This window comes from Mytilus californianus, unplaced genomic scaffold (genome assembly GCF_021869535.1).
Source record: "Mytilus californianus isolate M0D057914Y unplaced genomic scaffold, xbMytCali1.0.p SCAF_93, whole genome shotgun sequence".
Taxonomy (NCBI): Eukaryota; Metazoa; Mollusca; class Bivalvia; order Mytilida; family Mytilidae; genus Mytilus; species Mytilus californianus.
The window spans coordinates 282108-293667 of record NW_026262749.1 but is presented as its reverse complement, the minus strand read 5'-3'; the positions used below and the strand labels follow the sequence as shown (position 1 = coordinate 293667).

Below are 11560 nucleotides of genomic sequence, written 5' to 3'. Positions count from 1 at the left end.
TGTTCCAGATCATTTTCTAAGATGTATTGACAGTTGATGTAGATGTAAACATGAACCAACCACAGCTTTGTTGAAATTTTACATTTTCAGTTAATTAAACCACTTTTTGTGTAATTGAATTAGATGAAACCTTTAATCGACGATATTTTATAGATATTTGTGTTGAATTTACACCAAACCTGCCATCGGTGTATTGGTTATTTTTTAACATTTTGATGTAAATTTGACAACTTTTTTGATAATTGTATTTGATATTACCTTAAATCGGTCATTTGATAAAGATAATTTTCTTATATGTATTGACAATTGTATTATAAGTAAACAAACCGACTACAGCTTTATTTAAAAAAATGCTACATTTTTCAGTTAATTTTACCACTTTTTGGATAAATCATTCAGATGTAACCTTAAATCGACCATATTCTAAAGATAATTGTAGACTGCAACACCAAACCTGCCATCGGTTTAATAATAATGTTTCTACACTTGAAGGGATATTGTCTGTCAGTTTATCAAAAAAAAAAATGATTGGTCATAAATGCTGTGAAATCAGGAGTTATAATTATATTTAACTTAAATTACTTCAAAAATTTGCCAATTATTCTGTATTTCGAGGTCTAAATATGTGTAACGATGTAAAATTGAATTCTTGTCAAGGATGACAAAAATTCGATTTAATCCCGCCTTATTCATATGAACTCCAGCTTGAACTCTATCGGAAATGGTTCCGCGCATGCTCATCCCGGTAAACAACAACAAAAATGTCGGAAAATAGCAAATCTAACCGTGGAAGAAAGAGATCTTTAACGGATTCTGCAAGAAAGAGGAATAGAACAGCTGTATCATCTAGATGGAAGAAAAGTAGAATTTACATAGGTGATCAGTTTGAACGCTGGAATGAATTGAAGGATGTATTGCGTGTGCAAACGCATGCCGAAGTGGCGAGAATTTTGATGGACAAGTAAGTTGTATCCACATGTTTCAAAATACTTATTTTTGCATTTCTCGGGATTATTTTTTGTACACTATTGATGGAATTCAGAGGAACTAACAACAGTTCAACCATTTCAAGACACACGTTGTTCAAAAGAGAACTAGATCGACTAGAAAGTCCGATTTACAAATCACGTAAATATAGTAAATTTAAGAGGCCCTAAAAGGGGAAATTATAATAAAAATATGATAAATGCAACAGAAAGACAACAACCCCAGATAAATTCAGTTTTTATATAGCATACATTTCTTTGGCCTGATTAAGGTATGCAATAATACCTTCAGGGTTGAATTTCCTCTAGGAAGTACTTGTACAAAATGTAGGACACACTTGTATATTTGTCAACTGACACTGCACTATACTGTTTATACATTAAGTATAAATATGCCGACTGCATATACTTGCACAGCTAGTTATAAGTAAATTATAGTAATCTACACATTTTTGAAAAAGTAAATTTAAAAACATTGGATGGACTCAATTTGAGGGCATTTGTCAGATCTTTTTAGATGCACTAAATAGTCTGAAATTTCCTTTTTGGTTACTTCACTAGACACATGCAAGGTCTGACCAAATGTCTATTGAAAAATCCTTGGTATGTGAGGTCCAGATTGATCATGTGCTGTCCATGTACTAAGTGTAAATTAAAAAAAAAAATACTTTCAGAAATAATATCAACTCATGTCAAGAAACTTTTTTCCTCCACAGTTATCATGCCAATAATACAGTTCAAACAGTCAGTATAGAGCAACAGAACCCCCCAAATCTTGAAATTGAAAATTTGCCTTTAGTTTCAATGCCTTCTGCATCAACCTCAACACCTGGACCAGTCCATTCTCTGTTCACACCCCATGTGATGTTTCAGACATATCTTCAGCTGGAGAGAACAAAAGGTAATTTTGATGAAATTGTCACATCTTTGTTACATGTTTGTGTCAACAAATCATCTTCCATTTAAAAGAGAAAATAAAAATCCAAGAAACACGTAAGAAAATGATTTTAATAGAGAAAAATGTGGGTTGTATGTATATTATACAGGAAGCCAATGACAAACAAAACCAAATTACTAATAATGCAAAAACATAGAGTCGTTTAAATGGATAGGTGTTTGTTCACTATCGCAAGGTCTTAGCTCCATAATTTGTCACTGGACAACAATTGATCAAATTTACTTCCATTTCAAGCATTTGAACAGAATTTTTTGAAAACAAAAGGTAATCATTGTGTTATTTTTCAGAGGATCGGATATGTCTGGTATTGAAGAAATCTGTAGTGAAAAGAAAAAAAACAATGGAAAAGTCTACTTCCTTCATCAATCCTTTTGAGTAAGTTATCTTGTTATGGGCCAACTGTTTGCCAGACACTTGTATTCAATTAAGTTTAAGAAATCTGTAAAACATAGGTTTTAAATTTTTTGTTCTATTTTAAAATGTAAATGTAGCATATATATATATATATATACAAATGTAACATTTATATTCACTTTCACTTCATGTACTGCAAAAATAAAAATATGGCAGTATGTTGTGTCGCAACTTCGAGTCAAGACCTATAATACTTTTGTTTCATTTGAAATATTAAGTAAATAAAAATATAAAAATGATATTGACTTTTTCAACCATACTTTTGCAATGAATTAATCTCTGGGAAAACCCATAAAAGCAAATGGTTAATGCCTCACGATAATTGTCTCATTGTGTAAAATTGAGTTCCTCATTATTATTTTTTTTTTTCAGCCTTACAATTGATGAGGATGAGGCATGCATGATGGACGAGGATTCGTCTGGTGAAGAATTTGAGCCAAGTTTTAATTTTACACTGAGGTAAAAATATGGCAAATGTAATATTTTTATGTCTCATTTATGGGCATTATGTTTTCTAGTCTATGCGTCCGTTCATCTGTATGTCTGTCAAATTTAATATTTTATGCCCCATTTATGGGCATTATGTTTTCTGGTCTGTGCGTTGGTCTGTCTGTCCCGCTTCAGGTTGAGGTTTTTTGGGTTTTTTTTATGAAGTTGAAGTCTAATCAACTTGAAACTTAGTACACATGTTCCCTGTAATATTCTGTCTAATTTTAATGACAAATTAAGAGTTTTTACCCCATTTTCACGGTCCCCTGAACATAGAAAATGATAATGTGGATGGGGCATCCGTGTACTGTGGACATATTCTTGTTATAATTAACATAAACATAAATATGAAAAAGAGTTTTTATTACTGTTATAATTTCAGCTGATCCTAAACTAGTTATGTAAATGAAATTGTTTTGAAAAATTATAGGATTATGTCTGCCTGTCATGGCTCATTTGACCTTGACTTCATTTTCATAGATTATTGTGTATGTGATACTTGTAGTAAAACCTTCATGTTACCATGGTTACAGATTTCAGCTTACATTCAATCATGAAAAAAGAAGCATGCGAGAAATTTCAGTGTATGTACTCTTGTTGTTTTTATTGTAGTATCTTGTTTATAATTATGAACATTGCATTACAGACACAATAATGCAGACCATCTTCCGGTAGAGGATTCAGATGATGAGTCGGATGAATATGGTGATGACACTGCAGATGCAACAGAGACCGATTTTGACATCAACCGCATAAAGAGCATTAATGATTTGGATTCCCTGACGAATGACCATCCTCTCATGGTCTACCAGCAACCCCTGTTAGATTTGGCCAACACACAGATCTGTTCACTTTGCAAAGTTTGCAATGCAAATATCAGTGTAGCTGTGGAGATTGTTGCTTCAGCGACATATCTTAAATGGGTAGGAAACACTGACTATTTATTTTAGAGACTAGTATGCAAACTCCAAAATTTTGAAGATATCGCCATACAATGTACATACTCACTGGAAGATAACATCTCATTTAGCAATTAATACAGCATGGAATATTCTGTCACCATTTCCATTTTGGTAAAGTTATTTCTCTGAATCAATACTAATGTATATGTGAATATAAATAGAATTTTTCAAAAGCAGCCTATTCCAGTTAATTGAATTTCATTCATAAGATTTTTGTAGAATGTAGAGAAACATCTGTCACACAGAACTATTCTGTCATTTTTTATTATTATTTTTTTTATAAATTTATACTAGTGTACAAGACTTTTTAATTGCTTATTCTGATATATCATGTACTATCTATAATACTGTAGGTCTGTGAAAGTGGTCATGTTGTCAATAGGTGGTGTTCACAGCCCCTTCTAAACAGAAGAATGCATGCCGGAGATTTAGTTTTTGCTTCTGCCATCCTGTTGTCCGGCAACAATTTCCAGAAAATAACAACTCTGGCTAAATTCATGAAACTTCCAATACTGAGCTCCTCAACCTTTCACAGAATTCAGAAGACTTACCTTGTCCCATCAATTGACCGATTTTGGATCCAGAAGCAGGAGGATACTTTAAGAGAATTTGAGAACACCGATGTAATTGTTTTAGGTAAGTATTTAAAACTCAAAATATTAATTTTAGGAAAGTATTTCAAACTCAAAATATTAATTTAAGGTAAGTATTTCAAACTCAAAATCTTATGTAAAGTATTTAAAATAGATACATGCGAGTAAAAAGAACATAATCATGTTACATTTTTTACATTTAATTATTCACAGTAATATAAGAATTAACAGGAATTAAAATAAATTGGTTCTAAAAAGATATCTTGGTTTGCTCTAGTTTTCTCAGATTAAGTCATGTTCCATTTTTCTTAAATAAAGTCCCAATATTTTAACTACCAGTGCAATATAAATCAGTGAACTAGAAAAATTAATTCTACACATTCTTCCTTTTTTTTTAGGTGATGGACGTATGGACAGTCCAGGTCACTGTGCGCAGTACTGTTCGTACACGTTGATGGAGTACACCACCAAGAAGATATTATGCATCACAACAATGGATAAGAGAAGTACTGACCGGAAAAGCACCAACCTTGAGAAGGCTTGCTTCCTGAAAGGGATGAAATTTTTTAAAGATAAAGGCATAAAAGTTGTGGAGGTGGTGACAGATGCACGTGTCCAAATAGCTTCAGTAATGAGTAAGAACATTATGATATTCTCAAGGCAGACATTTTGATAAACAAGTACTCAGATATTCAGACTTTATTGAGCCATAAAAACAAGTATCAAGTTTTATCCTTAACTTCATTACTGAGCAAAGATCCAGTGGTGTTGTAATTTAAAATTTTGAATTTTCATAGCTTGTGATATTAATACATTTTATAGGACTTATTTTTGATAACAGTAGAATTAATTATTTAATTATACTAATGATGTTCTATTTATGACAATCGCAAACCTTTTTATGTTTTAGAAAAAGAATTCCCTGAAATTAAGCATTCTTTTGAAGTCTGGCATGGAACAAAGAACTTAGGAAAGAAACTCACAAAGGTAAAAGATGTGTGAAATGCAAACCATGACTCCATCTTCCAATTTAAGAATGATGTTTTGGCAATTTGGGATATATTTTATGAGGTGTGATTCTAAATTTCACTTCATAACTAATTTTGAAGATCAAATCAGAAAATGGTTTCTGACTTATATTAAAGTGCAAAATAGGTTAATTGTAGCGAACCAGCCGTGAGATACGGGTTTTAAATTGTAGTTCATTTTCACCTCATCCGTCTGCTTTAAATTTATTTATTATATATGCACAAATGTTCAAAGCTTCAATTTTGATTAATGTAAATAAAATTTGTTCTTGTAGATAAGTCAAGAGAAAGAAAATAAAGAATTGCTTGTATGGATCAAAGATATTGTCAACCATTACTGGCACACTGCAGAAGTTGCTACCACCAGTGAAGAGTTCCTCGTAAGTTTTCATTGATTCATTTAAGGTACAACTTCTTGTCCACTTGTTTGACAAAGTGAACATTGGTAAGAGCAAGTTTGAAGTAAGTTATCATATTTGTTAATCAAGTTGATAAAACACATTGTCTGTAATATATTCAGAATAAATGATGTCTGTAATATATTCCGAATAAATGAAGTATTCAATTGTTACAGGCATGCTATGTTTATAAATCATAGGATAGAAACCGATAGAAAGAAAACTTTTATATGGACTTTGTTCATTGTTGAAGGCTGTACGGTGACCTATAGTTGTTCATTTCTGTGTCATTTTGGTCTCTTGGAGAGTTGTCTCATTGGCAATCATACCACATCTTCTTTTTTTTATATTTGATGACTACTATTGTTCAAGTGTAATAAATACTTGTCACATTGCCAAATTGAATCACAACTTTTCATTTTAAATTCATCTTTTGATGACTATATTTATATATATTTTTTTTAGGATGTTTGGTATGGTGTACTTCACCATGTTGTCAATGAACACCAGTAGTTTGTGCCATTTGCCAACTCTACATTTACCAACGGTTGCCAGCATGGACCATTGGAAGATGGAACACAGTCAAAGGAGTATTTAAAGAAAGGGTCCCCACCACACAATGAGCTGAGAAAAATTGTTATGAACAAGCGCCTGGTTAACAACATACCATACTACCTAAACTGTCGGTACGTAAACTATCTTATATCATAACTTCCTCCACAATAGAAAACAACCAAGCCACTGTCCCCTAAATTTCATAATCCTTTGATGTAGGTCAAGTGTTATATTTTTTATGGAAAGCCGATATAAATGTACAGATGCATTTTCTGTAATAGTTCTATATGACATTTTTTTGTTTTTACAGAGTATTGATAATTTTATTTGTAAATGTTCTGTCATAATGACAACATTGTCATATTGCCTTTTTTTTTTGAGCACATCAGAGTTAGAAAACTTTCAGAATCTTATTCTAATGTATGCCTCCAAGAGACAATCTTACAGTCCACCAGTGTATCGAGCAAGGAACAGGTTGGCAGCTATAGACCATAATGCCCATGCAGAACGAGAAGTGATGAAGAACAGAGATGGTTCTTTAAGGTTTGTATGATTTGTCAACTATACAAAAAAAGGATAGCAGAAATTGCCTAAATTATTGGACGGTACCAGAGATAACACCAGGCCCTCCAAAAGAAAAGACAAACAAAAGACAACTCATAGCCTGATTAGGTAGAGGCATTAATGAGAGAAAGGGGGGTGCAAATTAACTTATTTTTTAAATTTATTACTCACAGAAACACCACTCTCCCATTTGCCTATCCCCACTATTGAATTTGATGGCAGAACCATTAGTCAGATCATAGTGACTATCATACCAAAAATCTATGTTTAAAAATCTGCAAACAACATTGCAATGTGGAAATTGATGGCAATATTAATTTTAAAAAATCACTTGCATGACATTGTACTCAAATTTGGCATATATTTGTAAACTGATGACCTGAAATATTTGAAGTTAGCCATGAATGTTACTGTTGCATTCAAGTGATTCCTCAGTAGTATTAAAATTTTAATTTATGTATTTGTAGGTGGCAGAGAAGTTACAACAAGAAAACGTCCAGATGGTCTGTTCACCCTGTGAAGGAGGAAAAAAAATTATGATTACATTCAAGACCTCATTAGACAAATTCTCTGCACCAGAATAGAAGATGGCATAGGAATGAACCGACGTCTTGAGTTGGAGGAAGATGATCCACGGCGGATATCTGCACATTTGGCACCTGTACCACCCCCACCAACAAGAGACATTGTGGCTACCCAGATATCTAGATTTGAAAATCTAAATAAGACAATAGACTACTAGACTGCCGAGGGGCATTAAAGTTTTTTTTATCTTTAAATACTGTAAATTCAGAATTTATTTTGAGGGTTATTATTATTGCAAATGATGCGACTGGGTGAGTATTGCAATAATAACAACTCTCTTTCTGAAATCTGACACATATATGACGAGGGGTTATTGCCACAACCCAGTAACGTAAAATGTGCGTGTTTTCAGGAAACGATTTTTTATTATTTTTATCGCTGTTTGAAAACCAATTGCTGCTATCCCAGTGTTTTTTGGTCAATCATTATCGTAATTATATATAATAAAAACCAAAATCTCAAGATATGTTTCAATTATTGATTTATTTGATGATAAACTTCAAGATTGGTTTTGACATAAAAAATGCATTTTATTAAATGAAAAACAAATTTCCACAAACTATTAACTAATGATAAGCCTTTGTTGCACTCTACTCAACTTATACACAATTTCAAAATCAAATTGCCACAAAAAGGTACCAGACGTTAATTTGTTGTTGCAGTTCATATGATGTATTTATAAATGGAAAATCAGTTGTACACAATATGGTAATAAGAGATAATTGTTTATTGCGTTTGTAAATATGAATTTAACTCCAATTTCAATGAGTGCCATATGCCGTCAGCAACTAATAATTGGTTTTGGCTTCTAAAAAATGTATTTCTTTATTGTTGATTTTTATTTCTAAAATCCGTTATTTCTAGTAATCTCTTTAAGGCACATTCAAAATATAAAATATACTAATTTTTTTCATTCTGCAACAAAGTAAATCTAAATATTTGGTTTTGGCAAAAGAAGTTTGATTTCAAATCTTATTAAAAGAATTCAAAAAAATGTACGATGATGAACAATATAAACTATTTCTTGTCAAATATACAATTTCAAACGTTTGTTCCAAATGTTCAACATAGTAAATAAAAAATGTCACCAAATGTCCTTTTCATAACCATTTTAGTCCTTGTCTGAATCCTGGTCATCTTCTTGTACGTCAGGAGATGGCAGTGTATCTTGTATTTTGTTGTTTGCAGTAAGGCCCTTGAAGAATTCGTGATATTCTGTTGGAATTACACGGGTTTTACATAGATTTAATAAATCTTTCTTCTTAGCAAGAGAAATCGCCTGCTTACACTTGTACCTTTTAGGCAATTCCTTTCCCCGCAAAGTTGTCAGAGCCTTCCCTTTCTTGTCAACATCTATCACTTTCATTTTATGAAATTCTCCGTCGTACGAAAATTTAAATTGGACATGTTCTGGTTCTTTCTTTGAAAACCTCAACCATTTAATTTTTAACCAATTAACCTTTTCACCCTCAGTATCAACCTTGCTATATTTAACTGTTGATTTTGTAACTTCTTTAAAGTCATAAATGTCTTCATACTGAACGGGAACAACCAAGTATGGATTTTTTCTTCTTGCCATCCGGACAACTGTTGCCCATTGACTTGGCACATAAATTTCCGTCTTTTTCTTAGCAAATTCTATGGCTGAATGCATGCTATCGCATTCCATTTGGGTATGTCCACTCTCAAGAAATTTGTGGTCAATTGTTTCTAGATGAGGGAGATTAGTTACGGCATGCAATAAAGATGTTGCCGTAAACTGATTCCTGTTCTGTCCGGAGCATGCATCTGAGTATAGTATGGCATTCTTAAAGTTACTTGGCAGTGATAAAAGCTGTAGATACAAGCAAGTTGCTATCTCACATGCTCCACGTTTTGCGTCAATTTCTGACCATAAGTAACAAGTAGCATTTTGAGTGGCAAAATTGTATATGGACAAATTGTAACAGTTGAGTTTTCTCATATAATAAATCTGGCTTACTAGGGAACATGGCGTTTGTAGCACAGCTTGTAGATCAAATGTTGCTACAAATGTATCTTTAGACAACTTGGCAGACTCCTTGTCATTCTTTTTTTCCTCTGAAGCTCGCATTTTCATTTGTTGATGTTCTTCATATATTTTCTTTTCAACCTCAGTTACGGTATTATCTGCAATTCCTTTGTTATAGTTTACACATGTACTACATTGATCCTTTTTTGGTACATGAAACGAGTAATTATATTCCTCATTAAAGACTTTTCGATAGGTTACCAGACTTACAAGTTTTACATTGTCAGCATTTATACCTTTGTAATGCTCTTGATAGAGTTGATACATCTTTTGTAAATTAAGTTCGGCTCCTAGATATTGTCTATTAGACTCTTTTCGTGTATAATACCCTTCTACTACGGGAAAGGATTCAATATGCCTTCTGACTCTCTCAAGATCTTCTTCCTTAGTTTTATTGTGGGGACTGTGTTTCCCACGTTTATCCATTCCTACAAACACCCCTCCTGTCACATTAGCCATAGCATTGTCTATGTACGCATCACCGACATCCAAAGTATTCCTGAAAAACTTTTTGCAGACTACTTTATTGCTTCCTTCAACTTCAAAAGAGTAAGACCTATAAATATCTCCGTTTCTCGGACTCATTTAGAATAATGTACTTTCTTGTCTGTTTTTCTTGAATTTTAGATATAATGAAATCTTTTTTTCTTTCGTAAGAATCCAGTGACCAGAAAGTATGAAATATATTCTCTCGTTCCTCTTCATTGACCTTTTCATTACATTTGTATTTGCATTTACTGCAGTCAACTGGTTTGACAACTCTCTCTGCCACAACCTTTCCTCTCTGGGATACATATTCTTTACCAGTCAATCGTAATTTCTTCCTTATATTTTTTTTCCATTCATCAGGCTTAGACTTTCTTTTACGAAATAATTTTTTTTTCGGAGGTGTAATGAACGTGTGTGATTTACGAGGGGTGTTCCTTTTGGACGTCCAGGTTTTCTTCTAGACTTTACTGGTGTTGTTGTTGTATCTTGTATGTTCTCAACATGCTCAATATTTTCACTGACATCAATGTTTGCATCATCTTTGTTCATTGCCGTTTGATCTGTTATGTTTGCATCATCTTTGTTCATTGTCGTTTGATCTGTTATGTTAAAATCATTTTGTGTTGTTCCTTTTTTAATACAACCATCATAATGTGAAGGAAATGTGTTGTCATCAGCTGTCAAATACGCAAGAGAAATTGTTTCTAATGAATCCGGTGAACAAATGGTTGGTTCAACATCTATAACTGGTTTTTCTGTACGACTTGAGAAAATGTTGATATTTTTTCTACTCCAGTTTGCCAAGGCCAGCGGCAAAAGATCAGCAGCACGATTTGTCCATTTACCATGGCATTTCAGTTCTTCAACTTCTGTCCTGAAATCTATCCATATAATATCTTCCTCATATGATTCATTTATATCGCTGGCAGAGAAGAAGAAAATGTATTCATTGGCATTGTCCACGATATGATTACATAATATTTGTCTCAGGTCATTTGCATTGCTGAAATATGGAAAATGCAACATAGCAGCTCTAAAAAAACAATCTCCATCGGCTAATACTTCTTTTCGCATTAACCCATTTGCAGCAAGTAAAGTATCAAGCTTTTCTTCATAATGCAATTTCTCAACTGCCATAACATGGGACTGTTGTTCACTGACATCCTTTACTGCTTGTACGATATCCTGCTCAGTTCCTCTTGTGTCTATTATAGGAATTTGATGGACAATATTGGCTGTCCTTGTCGTTGTAACTCCTTCATTCTCAATGGTAATACTTCTGACCTTTACTTCTTTCTTCCGTTTTTTTATCTGATTTGTCTTCTGACCTTTTCATTACATTTGTATTTGCATTTACTGCAGTCAACTGGTTTGACAACTCTCTCTGCCACAACCTTTCCTCTCTGGGATACATATTCTTTACCAGTCAATCGTAATTTCTTCCTTATATTTTTTTTCCATTCATCAGGCTTAGACTTTCTTTTACGAA

General features: G+C 32.9%; 2 pseudogenes; both read left to right on the top strand.

Annotated features, from left to right (window-relative positions):
- The first annotated feature begins 756 nt into the window (after positions 1-756).
- On the top strand, positions 757-7828 carry LOC127717251 (uncharacterized; annotated as a pseudogene).
- On the top strand, positions 2242-6510 carry LOC127717248 (uncharacterized; annotated as a pseudogene).
- Positions 7829-11560: the final 3732 nt, after the last annotated feature.